The following is a 17,997-nucleotide window of genomic DNA, read 5'->3' as shown; positions in this document are numbered from 1 at the left end:
TTCACAAAGAACTGGGTACAATTTAAAAGCAAAAACCTTGCATGGATAATTATGCTGACCAAGTCCTAAAGGAACATTTTAATTTTACAAATATGCAGAAAAATCCCAAACATCTGGAATCTGAAATATTTCCTTGTAAAGGAGTTTTCACTGGAATGTCATCTGTTGTTGCTGGTATTTGAGATAGGCTGCTGACAAAACCAACTGGACTCTGGTGACCTGCATGGCACAGAGCTCTTCATTCATGAAAGAACCCAGTAGTGCCAGAGGCCAATGCAACTGCCAGGTCACATGCACAGATGGTTAAGCAGAAAACCTCCTGCTTTCACGGAGGTAAGGAGACCCACATGTCCTAGAGATGCTCAAAGAGATACCCGAAGTTACCTGCTCTTGCTGTCCTTCAAAAGAACCAAGCCAGGGTGTATCAGGAGCAAACCCAGTGGTGCAAATCCTGCCCTCTGAGCAGACCTGAAAGCTTTCATGATGTGGGAAAATCTTTAAAGCACAAACTCAGATCCAGTTCATCCATTCCCTCAGCCTTGCAGGTACAAAAAGCTCCTTCAGGCCAGCTGGCCTGGGATTTTCCCTTGCTCAGCTTTCAGTGGAGACCAGTGTGACTGCTGACAAAAGCAGTGTAGAAATGCCCTAGAATGCAGCCCTAATGGTAGAAGAGCTCTCACCAAATTGCCACTCCAGGCACTTTCTTGTAGTTTCTGCACCTATAAAGGACTGACTGGGATGTGGCAAAACTGTCATCCCAATACAGGGAGGCAATTCAGAACAGGAGTAGGACTCCATACAATATTCCCCTCTTTTAAATGTAGATATTGCAGCAGATTGGAAAAACAGGTGGCTTTTCCTCTGAGAATATATACCAGGGAGCATTCTAAGAAGCAGGGCCAAGATGAATTAACCTGATCAACTACAGTAAACTTATTGTAAAGTACAGGAAACATGAAGCACTGCATTTTCTCATTTGTGGCTTGGAAGACAAATTTGCCATTCTGTTTCTTTTTGAGGGCAGTAGGAGAGGGCTCAAAGCAACAGGCTGCTACATCTTCATCTACCATTGCACACTACTAGCACAGATCTCTGGACTTCCTTGGACTTTTTAGCCCTCAGCAGTTGTGAAGTACCAGCAAATACACATACTCAAGCCTGGGGAGTTTTCTGTTTCTCATCTGCAAGATTTCAAAAGGTTTCACAAGGGCTAAAATGAAAAGGCATTTGGATGTTTCCTAGACAAAACCTCGTTGTTTCCATTCTGCAGGAAGAGCTGACACTTTAAAAGACAACCAACCAACCACAGACATTGAGAAATGGTGCAAGACATCTTTGAGTTCGTCTTTGCCAATGCTTTGACCTTGCCACAGCAACCAGACAGAGCTTGCTGAAAAGTTCTCAATACTTGGAAAAATAGTGGCACCACTCTACCATCTCTCATCCAAAGCAATGCATGAACACATTGTGGAACACATTGTGGAACAATTCTGGCCTTGGCTGCCTTTTGGGGTTATAAACACAGAGAGCAGGGGAGGGGGCACATGAGAAGAGCAGAGGAATGCTGCTGGTGATGATGGATAGTACTTTTAACAGAGCTCAGTTTGGCTGTGCAAGCAGCAAGCCAGGCACAGGGAACACTGCATCATGCTCATGTTTCCCAGGTATGCCCTGGATTGAAATCCTGATGGATTTCTGTACCCCTTAGTGCTGGCTGCAGAGTAGGGTTTCCTGGGGGTTTGAGACACCAGCAATAAAAAACTATTTCTGAGAGAATGACACTGTTAAGACACATGGTGATACAGCAGCAAAACCCAGAATCCCTGGCACAACTAGAAATGTAAGAGTTTTCTGAGTGTTATGTTCTTTTATGGAGAGGATGTGGCTGTGGACATGCACTTTGTTATCATTAAAAAAAAAAAAAAAAAGCCACCAGCATCTCCTGACACCTCCAGTGCAAGCATTTGTGGTAACCCAGTAATTTGTAAGCAATTAGGGCACAGTGTTGTATGTTTAGAAATCCTTAAGCACAAAGGAAAAAGGTTTTCCAAGGAAGTGGCACTTATATCTTCCTAGCAACTTCTCTGTGTTGTAATTTGCATTACAACCAAGGGCTAATCTGAAGTAGTGTTCTAATCAGGCATCCTCCATAAAAAAATCCCACTGAAGTTACAGATTTTTCTAGGAGCTCAGGTTGGATTAGACTCCTGGTATCAATCTGCCAGCTCTCTGGCATCTTCTGAGACAAATATAAGGAAATATGAAAGAACTAAACATCTCAAATTTAATTTCTCTGCATAGAGAACCTTACCTAAGACATTTAAAATACCTTTATCAAAGAACAAAACTCCAGTGGAACCCTGTTAAGAATAAATTTGCATTGAGAGCAAAGACATGGATGTCCAGCAGTGAAAGTCAGTTCAGGCATGTTTTGACATAGGAGAATTCTCACATCACAGCCTGGTCCCAGAATAATCAGTGGCAAAATCCTTTTAGCAGTAGGGCCAGGGGTTTGGTATTAAAGCCAGCAGACACTTGATCTGGCTGTCTTGCCAGCTCCCAGGTTTTCCTCCTTTGTTCATTAGATATTTGAAGCAACAATATCTAATTCCTTGCCTGTTTTCAAGGAAAAAAAAGTCCTCTTCAGAAGCTTTCTCTGTTCTCTTCCCAGTTACACTTCCAGCTGGTTTTTGCCTTTGCATTGCTAGTTCTGTGCAAATCCAGGTCAACTCTGAAAATAATGCTATTTTAAAATAGCATTTTAAAAACCCTCCACTCTGATTTTAGATGGAATTTTGAACATTTCCAAAGAAATTCTTGTGACTGGCCATGGAGATCCTACAAGATTGGCCATGGAGATCGTCCTGCTTCTAGCACTGGATTGGATGAGAAGCTGAAGCATAAATTTGCCAGGTGATATAAACTGTGTTTTCCACATATTCATGCATTCAGATTAGTCCTCTGCTAACAACAACTCAGCAGCAGTAAAAGTGGCTATAAAACCCCATCATCAGGTATTCTAGAAGACAAATCTCTGAGGTCTTAAAATGACTGCCTATTGCCCAGCCCCACAGAGCAAGACCAAATTACTGCAAGGAGCTCACTTCATTATTCCTGCACTGGATGAGCTGGGCCAGCGTTAAGGCCCCAGTGTCAGGCATTGCAAGGCAGCCCTTGGGAGTTTGAGATCTAAACCAGACAAAGCAGAGAATAGTCCTGAATTGCCTTTTCCTACACTGAAATATTTCAGATGAATAAAGCTGCAGGTTTTGGCAGGCAGTATCCAGCTCCAAACAATTTGCTTTGTATCCAGACTGCTTAAAAGATACCAGGGTGAATTCTTCCCATTGATTTTATTTTGGGAAGAGTCCCAGGTCTTTGATTTAACTCCATTTTTTGATTGCACATTATAACCCTGCCAAACAAATATCCATCCAAAGGAACAGGAGTACCTCTGGCAGATCCTTTGGGACCTGCAGTAATGTCAGGGAAGCTCAGGCATCTTTTGTTCTTGTTTCTCCTCCAGGACCGTGTGGCCACCATGATCCAAATGGGAAACAACCCTTAATGTGCACTCAGGATCAGGGCTGGGGTACCACAAATTTGACATATCAACATGGCCCGTGCCTGTACTCCTGTCAGGGCTGGAGCCCTGGGAGCTTCCCCCAGGAACACAAAACATTTTCTCATGTCTCATTTCTGCCACAGTTTTATGGAGGAATTTTCCTGCTGCACTTCAGCTGGAACAATATTTTAAGCAAATAGTGATGACTGGAGATGCAAGTTAAGGGAAGGCATCTAGTGGCTGGAAATCAGGTCCATTACGCTGTATTAAATATTAAGCTCAGTGTTGTAAGCCAGACAATTGCATACTGAATTAATAATGTTATTTATTCCATTTAGTGGGTTATACTTAATCATCGTGGCATTTTAAATCAGAGCTGGTATCAACAGCTCAGCTCCAAGAGTATTATATGGAGACACGGAGATGGATTGAGTAGCTGGAGGTGAGGAGAGTGTGAATGTGTGAAACACAGCAGGTTTGGTAATAATAAAGCTATATGGCCTTGATTGTTCATTTGGATGCTAATGCTCCAGCAACACCTAAGAAAGCATAAGCAAGTCCTCGAAGATAAGCTTGAGCTGGAGCTTCTATAATATCTGAAGAAACTTGTCTTTTTGTAAAAGAGTTACCAATTTTCAAGCAAAACCCAAAAACATCTGCTCAGTCAAAACACGAAAATGTCATGGGAAATTCTGAAGCTTTTTTTTTCTGGCAAACTGTGGATAAAATAATAAAAATATCTGAAGATGAAAAAATATTGATGCAGCTGTCTGAAAGCAGTTTTAATTTTTTTTTTTTAATCCAGAGTGGTCAATTATTTGTCCAGACTTCAACACTGAAAATTGGAGAAATTTTTGCAGGAAGTCTCAAGCAGTAGGAATCTTACCTTTTGAAATACAGGGATTAAAATATTTAAAAGGTCCAAGGTATCTACCCTCTCATTATTCTTTCATTTTTTACTTCCTAATTTTGAGGTCTCTGATTGCCATATTTTTTAGCCATATGAAGAAATGGCTCCCCAGGCATCATGAAAGAATCTGCATTTTTCCCAATCACTCAGCAGGAACACCCTATCACTCCTTAGGTACATTTGTCAACCTTAATCACCTCCAATTGCTATGGGTTCTAAAATTCAGTCTAGTGGAGAAAGAAATAACTGCTCTGCCATTTCCTGCAGCTCTGATTTTCACGCCTTTCACGGAACAATTTCATTGACTTCACAGGAGCCTATCTGGATTTACACCTGTGCAAAAACGAGGCAAGAAAACCTGACCCTTGGTGTGGAATATCAGGTTCATAAATGCCTTCTGTATCTCCAAGACTCTCCCCATTTAAAAAGGTGAACAGCTGTTGCTATAAATCAGACAGTCTGAACCAGCCATTAGAACTTCATCCAGATGATCCGTTTAAAATATACAAAGGCAACGTTTTGGAAATAAAAATCTACCCTCATGTCCTCAGGGACACCTTCTGTTTGAGAAAAATCTCATAATTCAAGGCTAAAATTAGTTCACCTTAATGCTGTTTCAGGAGAGCCATGACACTCAAGAGGAACATCGCCTTGTGAAGGCCTGTTGGATGACTTAAGGGATTCCAAACATCTGGTAATTTGGTAAATACTGCATTGGAGACATCTGACGTCTTTTTCAACTTCTCTGTGGGTGTAACTCTTTGCTGTTAGCTGGAATGGCTGTATCTGGTTCAGTTCCCATCAACCATTTTCTGTTTGAATAGGAAACACTTGCTAAAGTGTGGAAACAGCTGGCAGAGTTGGCTGTGTATGAACAAAACACGCTCTTGTTTCTGACCACAGACTGGCCTTTAAGTTCCTACTGTGATTGCCAAGGGCTCTTCTTGGCTTTTTGGATGAGACCACGTCACCCAAGATGTACAAGCTGCCTGTGCTAAGGGTTGGCTCTTGGAGCAAGGGATAAAGCTTTTGTGTAATGGAGGGGAGCAGGATGAGCAGCCCCATTTTATTAGCTGGGGAACTGAGGCACAGGAAGATTAAATTATTGGCCTCTGGACATTTCCAGTGAGAGAAAGAGACTCGTGTATCTTTTTCTGACAGAAATACCAACATGCAAGTGTTTTCTACTCAGCAAGGCTGTTGGACTGAGCCTCCTGCTGCTGGGGACAGTGTTCAGACAGGTACCTGTGCTCCAGGGTCCCTCTGGGACACCAGGAACACACCTCAACTCCTGCTCATTAGTAACACCCAGCTCCCTGATTACACAGCACACACCTTCTGCTCTCAGACACACCCAGAGCATGAAATACAGCTGAAGGGGTCACCCCTGCACTGACCACTGAGGGATCACCTGTTCCCAGAGCAGCAGTTTCCTCTGCCTTCACCAGGTCCCTGCTTAGTCCTGAATGGAAAGGCTAAATCCTGTATCACTGTTCTGATGGGCTCTGTCATTTATCTTCCTCAGGGTTCTGGGGAGTTAGGCATAACAAGAACACGAGGAAACCAATGAAACACAGACAGAGCTCTACCCTGAACCCCCAGACAGTCACACAGAGTAACAAGCTCAGCTCCTTTCACTCAATTCCTTATGCTCTTCTGAGACTATGAAAAGGAACTTTATGATATGCTGGAAGGGATGAAGTATTAACTATCAAAAACTAGACTGAAGTAACTGAGAACTTGCATTATTTTCTCTTTGATGTATACTTATGTAAATTCAAATAAATATGCTTAAATGCAACCTGTCTTCAATTCTAGCAGAGCTTATTAAATCTATTTATGCAAGACAAGCTAGGCTCCATGGAATGCCAGGAACTCCCCTGACATTTGCCTTCCTACTTAACGTGATATTCTATGATTACACATACCAGAGCCTTTCATTCAGGCATTTTAATTTACAAATACTTTTTACATTTCTTAACGCCCCTGTGGACAGGCATTAAGAGTCCACTTTATTCAGGAGCAATCAATCGAAGTGCAGCAGGGCAGCCCGTTCTGCTCCAGATCACGCACTGAAATACTAACAGAGTTTGGAAAACTCCTTCCATGTCACTCAGAAACACAATTCCCATTAAGAGCAGACACATTCTCTTAATGCTGGGCCAAACACTCCTTGCAGAGATGCAGAGGGAAAGCTTAGCAGCAGGCAGGCCATAAGAAGGAGATCAAAACTAATGTCCCCAAAGCAGCCACAGGGAGGACAGTGACCACCCCTCCTTTGCCAAGGTCACTCACCAAGCAAGTGCTGCTCTCCTTGGTGTAAATCTGTCAGACATTTCCTCCGTGTCTCTGTCAGAGCCAAGTTACCTGCTAAAGGATAAGAAGGTTTTACTAAATGGCAACAGCTCAGTCTTCTTACAGCAATCTGCACATTACAGTCCTGACTCCTCAGAGAGGACTGGCAACTCATTGCTCAGGCTCATCTTCTCTTGTTGGCTCTACTATTTCTGGAGTTTTTAATGCTCTTTAATAATGACTTGCTTCTCTCACAGTCCCTGAGATCAGGTCTGGATAAGTCCAGTCTTCAGGGCTGGCAGAGCTGAGAGAAGCCTGCCCAGCCTGGTAAGTACCGAGGAGCACAGGTTCCAGTGGGACTCCTACCAGAGCCCAGAGGACACCAACTCCTTCTCTTCTGAGCCTCCATCACCTCTTAAACACTCAGCAACACTCCAGCTATTATTTACAGTCCTTAAAATCAATACCTAAGAAGAGAGTCCCCTTCAAACCCCTTTTCAAACAAAGAACACACAGCCAAGTACCTGCCAGGCAGGAGCTCAGCTCCCAAGGACAGTTTTGCCTCATATCTGCAGGACTCAAGCCCTTGGTGGAGCACAGCTGCCTCTGACACTTTCTCTGTCAGACTTTAGGTGAAGTGCAAAAACTCCTCATGGCAGAAACTAGAGACATACTGCACATCCAAACCAGGCTGTGTCTGTATTTCTTCATGTTCTCCTTGTAAGTGAAGTGTAATTATGCACACAAGGCAGCCCCTGCCCTACCTGGGTTAGGAGAGCACCTCCAGCTTTGCACCAGAATTACCCAGGAGAAGCGAGGCAAGAGACCCCTCCTGAGAGGTCAAAGTCAGGTAAATGAGCTCCATCTGGGCTGCTTTAGGGCAGCAGAGCACAAACAGCGCCCAGGTGCTAGAAACAAACCACCTACTTTGCCTTTGTTTGGGCTTTATAGTGAGAGGGTGACCTGGCTGCAGAAAGAAGATAAAACCCAAGGTGCAGCTTGCATCTGTAGGAAGAGATCTGGGCTGTAGCAGGGAGATAAACAGCCCTGGGGATAGCTCAGAATGAATCCTGCACCAGCATTTTTGTTTGCAGGCCTGTTCCTTGCAATGTTTTAGAGGGATAAACCCAAATCTGCCATCCCTCCATGTAAATAAAGGGATTTGTCATAAAGCTAACAGATCCTGCTCTGAAGTAGTTCCCCAGAATATGAAGTGACAATGAGGTGCCTAAGAAAATAACTTTCCCACTGCCTGGGAAAAGCCATTCCTAGGATGATAACTTTCCAGCTGTGATTAATATGGGCTTCAAGAGAAAACAGGGGCCTGAAAGACTCTGTGTATGGTCTGCACAAGGAGAACAAAGGCAACAAATAAAACTGAGGTATTTGTAAAAGATCTGTGTCTTAGCCCCAATTATCAGCTCAAAGGTAAGTTCTTGGAATGGTTACAGCCAGCCGGTTTCTCTGTGGGAATGTCACACACATCTGGCAGACAATGAGCTGTAAACTGGTGCTTGTAGCCTTTGCCCACCCAGGAGCTCATCCAGAGAGGTCGGCTCCATCGTGCACCCCCACAAACTCTTCAGGTGCTGTTCTCTGGCTGCCCCATTGCTGCAAAAGGTGACTGAGATTTTTTGTTCCAATGCTTTTACAGTTATATTGTGCCCAAAAGGTTGAAGCAGAGAAACATGAGCCTGTGGCCTCCAAAACCCTGGGGCTCCACCAGAGTTTTGCAGTTCATCTACACTGAGTCAGGATTTGCTGCCAGGTTTGAACCCCCACTGCCTCCCTCTGCTACCCTTCTGGACACACAGCTTTCTCCTGCAATTTCCCCCATCCTTTCCCATGGGCTTGTGAGAACAAAGAAGCTCATGTTTGACAATTACTCCACGCAGAATCATTAGGTGTGATCACAGAATCCAGTGATGGAAACCATTTACCTCACGGGTCAGTCCCACTTTCCTGGCCCAGCCTGCCTCCTCCCTCTCTTGCTGACTGTGGCAAGCTGGGCAGAAAGTGACTGACAGTTTTTAAGAGCTGTATTCTCACAAAACCAAAGTTATGATGGACAGAGAGCAAGCACACTCATTTCATAAGAAACACACTGACAGCTCTTTGCCCCTTGTGTCACTTCACAGACTCCAGGGCAATTGCAACAGCACTGAACATGGACTCATCCATCCAGGGGAAAACAAGGCTTCCTTCAGACCCTCTTTTATTTACTCCAGTCAGCTGTGCTGAGTGTATCGATTCAATCAGCTATTTCCTTAACCATAAAACCAGATGTGCGCCGTCACGGCCCATCGACGGGGACTGAATCCTTGCCATTTAGAAATGCAGAATGAAAATAAAAAATCCCGAGAAAGCGAAGGTATGCTGATGTTTGGAGCTCTCAGTTTCCTAGGTAAATTGCTTTCTTTTGAGTCACATTTATTTTTGTTACCTCCAAAGAAATGATGTTTTAGCTGCATTTCTTGGAAACTGTGTTGAGATCTAATGGATTGTTACTGATGTGAATTCTCAGGGTGGAGAATAGAGGGAATGCAGTATTATCTTTGCTTCTGGGCATCAGCAACTTCTACAAGCAATGTGATGCAGTGCATGCCATTCCTTGCTAAGGCAATTAATTACCTTGATCTCTAATGAGCAGAGCTGTTCAGCTTTAAAAAAAATTGAGTGCTGGAGTTCTCTGGACCTAGTTTAGCTCTGGACATCTGGGTAGATGTGTGAATTAGAGAGGCCACATTGCTCAGTTTTCCTCTGTTTTGTCTCAGGCCATGTTGTGTTGTTTTTTTGTCCTTATGGACATACAGCTGAGGCAGGCCACTTGCAAAGAGTCACCAAGGAAATGTGGTTTGGCTTCATTCTGCTTTGTGTACTGGGTACCAGGTCAACTATTTCCCAAGTGAGTCTAAGGAGTAGAGGAAAGGATCCCCATGGAGTGTGTGGGGAATTTTCCATCTGCTGGGTCTTTCCTTCACCCCAAAGGATGCTGCAGGTGATGCAGGTGGGGTGCACACAGCCACAGTCCCACAGCCTGCAGATCCTGCTGGGATGGAGACACAGGGTGAGCAAACATCTGCACACGGGAGGCCGTGCCCCAGCTGAGCCTGCAGCTACAGAGAGGAGCCTTTGTGCAGGAACAGGCTGGGATTTGCTGGCTGGAGGGTTCTTTCAGCAATGCAGCTGGAATATGCTACATGCCAGATTGCAGACATTCCTGGGGCAGCTTTCCAGAATGTGAATAAACTCGGGATATATGTATAAACCCAGCACACAGAGTGGGCTCTGCGAGGCCTGGAGGTAGCATGGCATTGCCTTTGCACACGTACAGCCTGAAGGGATTTTTTCACACCCAGATGTCCCCTTCAGTCCCAGGATCCACACGTGCTGATCAATTCTTGCTCTGTCCTGGAGAAGTTATCTCAGAACGTCATACCTCCCCAGTGCACAAAGACTCATTCTGATTGCACTGTCCCCTGGCTGCCCGTGCAACTTAACACAGCTCTGAAACACCACAAAAATGAGCAGGGGGGCAAAGGGAACATGAGACAGGGCTGTGCTACTCAGGGGAGCCTGTGCAGGATGCAGAGGGTATGAGCTGGTCCATCCTGGGGTCCCAGTCACAAGTGATTCACTGCATAGGGAAGTGTTACTTTAGAAAATGAATGATTCAAATTCAGGAATTACTTAATAGCATTCAGGCAAGTCATATCCTAATGCCTACCTAAACAGCATCTGTCCTGTGACATTTAGCATTGCCTGGAAAAAAAACAGAGGGGAAATGTGGCAGCAGAGACAACAAACACTTAAAAAGACAAAGTGTAAATGCATCTCCAACAGCTGAGTACTCTCAGTCGCCAGGGAAATGTGCCTGCCCTGTAGATGTGGTTTCCTCTGGTGCAAGACCCCTCAAAAAAGTCAGTGGGGTCTTTCTGCTCATACAATCATAATGCCTTCGTGTAATTGAGCACCACTAATTAAAACCAAAAGGATGGGAATATTTTCCAAAAATGTCTGGCTATTTTTCCTCCCCTGAAGAGCGTTTTCTGACATCTGAGGAGTGGAGCTCTCTGTGGGCATGGGCACATAAATGAATGACACATAAATGAATCTGGAGATAGCTTGTGCCCCTGTCATAACTGTCATAGATGCAGAGAGAAATAAGTCAAGAGGAACAACAAACTCTGGAAAGTCATACAGCCAAATGTTGGGTTTGAAAACAGGAAAATGTTGCATGTACTGTTCTGCCACTGACCTGTACCTTACCTTACTGTACCTTACTGTACTATTTTGTGTGTTGTTCTTTCTCTTCCCCAGAGAAGACAGAAACCAGACCTTAAAACATTCACAATGAATTTTCAAATCAATAATATGTGAGACTATGTCTAAAAGGTAAAGTTGTTGTAAAAATCAATGTCAGAGGGCGCTTTGCCAATTCAATTATACTTGTACCTCTTGAACTGACACACACACATACACAAAAAATAAAAAAAAAGAAGAGAGAGAGAGGAGAAAAAAGAAAAATATGTGGGGTTATTTCAAGCCCAATAAATGTTCCTTGGACTAACATCCCAATTTTGTAAATATTCTCAGGGCTTCTTATGCCAGGTTCCCTCAAGGGGTCATAATTACCTCTAAATAGGGTTACCTTGTTTCAGAATCAATCTAATGTCAAGCAGTGTTTTTGCTTGTGTCCACAATTTAAAATAATGTTGTATCCATTAAATAGCATGAAGGCTTCCCAGAAATGGGAACCATACGTCAAAATTTAAACACAAATAAGTGTGATTAGACATGGCAGCTGTCTAGAAAATATTCAGCTATTTCACTGAGTTTTGGGCAAAATGTGAATGATTGTACCTATTCCAGTAAGTGCAGAACCAGAAAGGCTCCCACATTACCCTCTGCTTCTCAAGGCAAATTTCATTTTAAGATTGACCCCAAAGCAAAAGAAAACAGCAAGATAAAAGTATAAACAGCTGTGGCTTCTGCTGGCTTAGCTGGAGACTTCAAGGAGTTTGTGATTCACTCTCTCAAGGACATGTAGCACACAGCACCCAGCCAAACCCAATCCAGGCCACCGTGGGAAAGGCTGAACTGAACAGCAAAATCCCAAGGTATAAAACATCCTGGTATCCAGGTAAAATGTTTGTCCAGTCCCTGTCAAGCCTATCAATAACCTTCCCATCACTGAAAGAAAATGACTGGGAAGTAAATGCCAACACCAGAAATTCAGGTGCAAAACCAAACCCTGAATCGCCCTCTCTCTCTCGTATGACAGAAGTATCCTATAAATGTACACCAAATACAAAATCAGTTACAGAAACGCCCTGGAAATCTGTACTTGGTTATCTTGAAACTAAAACATGCCAGGAATTTGGGTAAGTTTTTGCTTACAGACTATCATTATTGGCACTTGATCAGATGCAGATAAGTTAGGTTTCCAGCTTGGGAAGAGAATAATGCAAAAGGAATTGGAATAGATTAATTTCATATGTTCCATTTCAGGACAGGTAGGGGTTCTTTTAAGCATTGAAAAACCTTAATATAAATCTGTGCTATAGCAGCCCTGTAATTTATAAGAAAGTTCTAAAGCTTTCAGTCTATTAGTTTCTGCAATTAGAAATTTGGGTTTTATTCAATTAAGTATCAAGTGAATAAGATTCAGAAGCTGTTGAACATTATTACTGTTCCTACAGATTCTTGATTACATGCCTTGTTTGTCCCTCAATAGGAAAAGAAAGGATTTCAGTGGTTTCCAGAGGAGAGTATGAACAGCACAGGAGCATGTTTTGAAAGGATGTGGCTGTTTGGAGTAATGTGAGAGATTCTGAAGGAAAAACAGCTTCGCTTTTTGGAACAGATGTCAGAACCCACTGAAGGCCATAACAATTGTTTCTGGCACAGCTAATCACACACCACTATGAATTTCTTCTCCAGATCTTCAGCTCAACTTAGCACAGAAAGAACATGAGGGCAGATGGAGAAAGAAATAACCTGGAAGGAATGGTCAGATATGCAAAGTGAGGGGTTTGCCAAGATAACAAATCAGGGAAGAGGGTGTGTTCCAGCAGTTTCACAGGGGTGTGTGCTGAGTCTCCTCACTCACAGTATCTCATAGAGAAGTTTGGGATCACCACTGCTGCCTACTGCCCGGGGAAAAACGGTGGGGGATCCTGGAAAACAGAGTATTGCAAAAGAAACCCAGAATCTAAGAACAAATCCATTTGTGATTGCTTCTCCCTGGATGAATCACCTCAGGGAAATCCATATTCGTTGCTCTGTGACAGAGCCTCCCTCCAGCACCTTGTTTTTCCATGCTGAATTTAGGATGTTAATACCCTTCTCATTGGGATACTGCAGACAACTGATGCTGGTGAAAAAATTCAGAATCTGCAAAAGAACATTTCTAGGAAATGGAATTATATCATCAGGATTTATGATGAAAGTCTCAGCAGACAGAGAACACTGCAGGACACAAACCTCAAAACATTCCCACCAACCCTTCTTTTCTCCAAAGATCTCTGCTTATGCTGTAGAAGCAGTAAAATACTTTAAAAATATTGCATGGTCAATAAATAAAGCAATTGTTGAAGTACAATTGAAGATCAATAGATCAGCTGGAAACACTAAAAAGAAATAAAATCACAGTGGTTTTAAGCTATTGCCTCTTCTGTTGAAAATGTACCATATCTGGTTCTTTACTTAAAATGTTGCTAGACAAGAGGGAAGAGATATTAAAACCCTTCCAGACATTAAAGTATTAGAACACACTTTAGTTTTGTTAGGGAAGAAATGCACAATAGGAAGAGAATATCCTTGCAGTATCTTCTCACAAATTAACTGGCAGCTCTAAAAGCAGTTGCCTTCCAAAAGCCTGGACTGATGTTACATCTGATCTCATGAAAATAGCCATAAAGTCTGACTTACTAAGATGACTCTGCTGGCTTTAAGCCTCAATGAATAACATAACCCTAAAAATAGAGTTTGAGTCTATAAAAATCAAAACAAAGTTTGATGTAGAGACAGTTTTGCAAGCAAAAAATGAAAATATTGAATTCTCCATTATGAAAACACATATAATAGACCAGCTTGGGAAAATCTGCTCAAACACCGTGAACTTTGTGGATTATCAGTATGAAAGGCAAAGCTTTTTGAAGAGCAGAATCACATTTTTATTGATTGTTAGAAAACTGAAATGTTCCTTCCACAAAGTGATGAAAAAATTCTGTTGGGACCTGGCTGTGGATGCTGGGATTCATGGGCTCTTGTGACTTGTTTTAACTGAGCTGCTCCTGCATGGTGCTGATATTTCTGTCCTCAGATATCCCTGTGAGCCAGACTGTGCTGCCATTTCTATTTACAGATGGGGAATGAAGACAGACAGGAGTCAAGAGCCAGATTTCCAACTGCACTTGTTTATGGAAATGAAAGGATTTCTTGAAACACAGCTCAAACATGCCTAAACAGGGCTTGATTTCCTTCCAGCCCACACCAGTGGGAGGCTCCAAAATAGCATAAAATACAACACCTGAACATTATGATGAAAGGTTTGAACCATCTGTTGCAGAATCTGCTGGCTACTGTGATCCCAAAGGCTTTCCTGTGCTCATCCTCACTAGGACAGTCTGGAATTCACACTGGCCTTGAGGCTGTGAGGGGTGCAGCTTCTAAAATGCAACAGTGAGCATGCCATCAACATCTGTTCCAGTCTGATCAGATGTCAACAACACCACCACATGGGAAGGTGTCTTGAACACCTAACAAATGGTTTCCATGAAGTTTTGGGGAGGAATCTAGCTTTTCATGTGAATGCTGGGCAGGACTTAATAGATCAGGGAGTTTCTGCCAAAGAACTCTGCCCCTACTCTTTATAAAGCTTGATAAAACTTTTAGACTTTCTTTAAAACCAGGACAGGTCCAGTGCCCCTCTCCTGGCAGTAACAATGCTCAGAGCCCTTAAGAGAGACTGTCCAGAAGTGCTCTTACTTAGGGCAAATCTGAACTGCTCTTTAGCAGCACATTTCTCTCTTAGTTTATGTTAGAACAGACTTGGGATAAGTCCAAGAGCTCCTTCAGTTATCCCATGGTGTTGTCTTAGATATAAACTCAGGAGGTGCAGAGCACCCACCCTGCTCGTGTTCCTGCACAGCAGATGCCTGAGTGAGGCTGCAAGCTCCCAGCAGATGGGGGGGAAATTTGGGTATACAGTCTGCCAACAACGTGAGCAGCCTTTAAACATACAGGGTTTCAAATGTGATTAAAAGTCCAGGTAGCCTCCTAAGCCAGCAGAGAATAATCTCTGTGTCTCTGTGAAGTCCCTTCCTTTCCAGTGGCTGTGCTGGCTGTTGAGGCCCAGCCAGAATGAAAGATGCTTTGCATGACTCTCAGTGTTTACTCTCACAGGAAGCTCAGTATCCTGTCTGGCTCTTGGTATGCTCACCACCTGACTCCGGCATGCTCCAGACAGCGAAGCCTTTCTACCCAACTGGAATGTGCTGCAGTTCAAATGCCGGGAATAAAATAAGCAAGAAGGGCTGCTCTGCTGACTGGGAGGTCAGGGCACTGTTTGCTTAAGGGTTAGCATTGAATTGGGCTCTTTCTGTCACAGGCAGAGGGCACAGCACCGTGTGGATGTGCCTGCAGTGACTCACACTGGAGACTCCCAGGGAGCTGTGATCCTCCACACTGCAGCCTTTGGCCATCTGGGAGGGTGGATCGTAAAGAACAAGGCCAGGTCCAGATTGCCAAAGGGAGTTAATCTCTGCCTCGCTCTGTGAGGCAAGGAATGGTGAGCAGGGCTCCAAAAATGGTCCTTCCAAGTGACATTTTGGGGACTCGGTGTTGGAACATCATCAGTAACAAAGAGCAATTCCCTCAGCCTTGCACTTGGCCCTGATGCATTTGGCAGCACACAGTGCTTGGGTTCACTGTTCAAAGGACATGGATGGACTGGAAAAGGTCCAGAAAAGAGCCAAGAATTGAATTGAAAGGTTGCAAAATAAGGTTCAAGCAGAAGCATCCAGTACTGCAATTTCTTCTTGTTACAGAGCAATCTTATATTCTGTTGAAGCAGAAATATGAGGAGCAAAACTGACCCAATACCTTTCATTCTGGCAGACAAAACACATATTTGGTGGCTGGGGGTTGAAGTGAGAATTTAGAGTAGCAATAAAGCGAACATATCTAATAAATGGAACAATTTACTAAGGTAGCAATCAACTCTTCACTATTGGAAACCTCTGATGCAGACTGGACTCCTTTCTCAAACACATATTCAGTTCAAAGAACATAATTTTCTATTTGATTTTGATTACTACAGCCTGTATTATATGGAGAATCAGAATTGATGAACTCATGGATTCCTGCTGTATATTTCTAGAATTCTATGAATCATCCTAGAAGTGTGGGAAACCTCTGATTCCTCTTTGTACAGATATTAATCTTGAGGTATTTGTTACTAGTTCTGCCCAACTGCCCCAGAATTTACTGCCTGATCACAAGTAGTGCCTCCCAGGGAGATGGCTCATTGCTGAAGCCATGCAATTCTTCCTCCTTAACTCAATTTGCATTTTTTGAGCTGAATAAACTTAGGGGAAGTTCACAGGAATATGTGATCTGTAATTTCATACAATAACCAGCTGTAAACTCTCTGTCTGTGTTGATTCAGAAACCAAGAATCCCCCAAGATACGTTTCTTAAAAACCAATCAAATACTCCTCTGAACAGCACACAAATGTACAATCTCAGGTTGCCCATAACACAAAACCAGCCCAGCATTTTTTTCCTAATAAGCATAGCAATGTAAACACAACTACAGACATTGTTTTCTAATTAGAAGAATGTACCATGAGATGTTTACAGACCCCTATGGAAATGTACAGACATTTGGTTGCCTAGCAAATGAAGGAAATGGAAAAGTCTCTCAGCTGGGACACTCATAATTAGGTTGGCAAAAGGAAAAATAAAAGGTCTAGGAGCAAAGAGAGGCAATAGTCCCACACTGACCCAGGAAAGGCTAGGATAGTGCCAAGTACATAAAGGTGAATTTTCCAGTGTTTTTATTTGAATATTAGCTTACCTAACTGTGTGTGTGAGCAGCTGAACTCGGGCTGCCTGTTGGAAGGACTCAGTGGGAATGCTGACACAGGGAAGCTGCTGTGTGGCCTTGTCTCTGTGGGACATGTTCTTGATGTTGATACTTGGCAGGGTCTGGGAACTTCTCTCCTCCAGGGCAGGATGTTGCTGGGCAGACACTGCATTTATGGGAGACAGACCCAGTGTGAGGCAGCAGCTCCTGTTTGTGCAAAAAATCAGCAAGAGAGGCCCATTTGACATGTAAAGGTAAGACCAAGGAGATGTGCCACAGCACAAACAAAATGGGTTTCCTGATGGCTGAGTAGCAAAATGCTTTGGCCAGCTGGATTTGCAAGGCTGCACCATTTGTGACTGTGGCCTGGGTCTCCAAAATCAGAACCTGTTGGAGTCTCAGCACAGCTGTGTCTGAGAACTGCTCCACAACAACCCAACCCTGCCTTTGCTGTGAGCCATGGAAAGCAACTTTCTACACTGCTGGCTTTTGTGCTTCAGTAAGTAAAAGACTTGAAAAAGACAATTTTTACTGCCATCAGGGCTGGCTCTGAGATAGAAACTTTGCAATTTTGATTCTGTTGGTGTCACAGGGAAACTGTCCCCTTCTGCCCACAGCAAGCAGTTCTGCTCCCAAATTCTCACACCTTCACGCTGATGTTGGCTGCATCCTCTGGGAAAGTGAAAATAACAAAGCCTGGTGCAAAGAAACAATGTGATTTCCTTGGGGTTAAATGGTCAAACAAATGTGGGAAAAGGTATCACGCACTTGCTTGTGAAAGAGTTTCTCAGGCATCCCCCCCATTGTGGTGTTGGTTACCACAGAAAAAACTTTTTCCATCCCAACTCCTACCCATAGTTACATCAGACAAAGCTATCACCAGACTGTGCTTTCTTCATACAATATTCTTTCTCTCTGGAAAAGCAGGAGGAAACCTGTCTGTGCAGCAAGAGTCAATCCCACAGCACCACTGCAAGCATTTCCCGGCCCACTACTTTCTCCTTCCATGCTGCTGCACCTCAAGGGTTTTGCCTCGTGGTGCCTGGGTTTGGAAGGGGAGGGGAGTGGAAAGTTGCTTTGATATAAAGATTGCTCTAATTTACAGGAGCTCCTAGTACCATGTTACACAGCTTA

This window comes from Prinia subflava, chromosome 19 (genome assembly GCF_021018805.1).
Source record: "Prinia subflava isolate CZ2003 ecotype Zambia chromosome 19, Cam_Psub_1.2, whole genome shotgun sequence".
NCBI lineage: Eukaryota > Metazoa > Chordata > Aves > Passeriformes > Cisticolidae > Prinia > Prinia subflava.
This window is presented reverse-complemented; position numbering follows the sequence as displayed.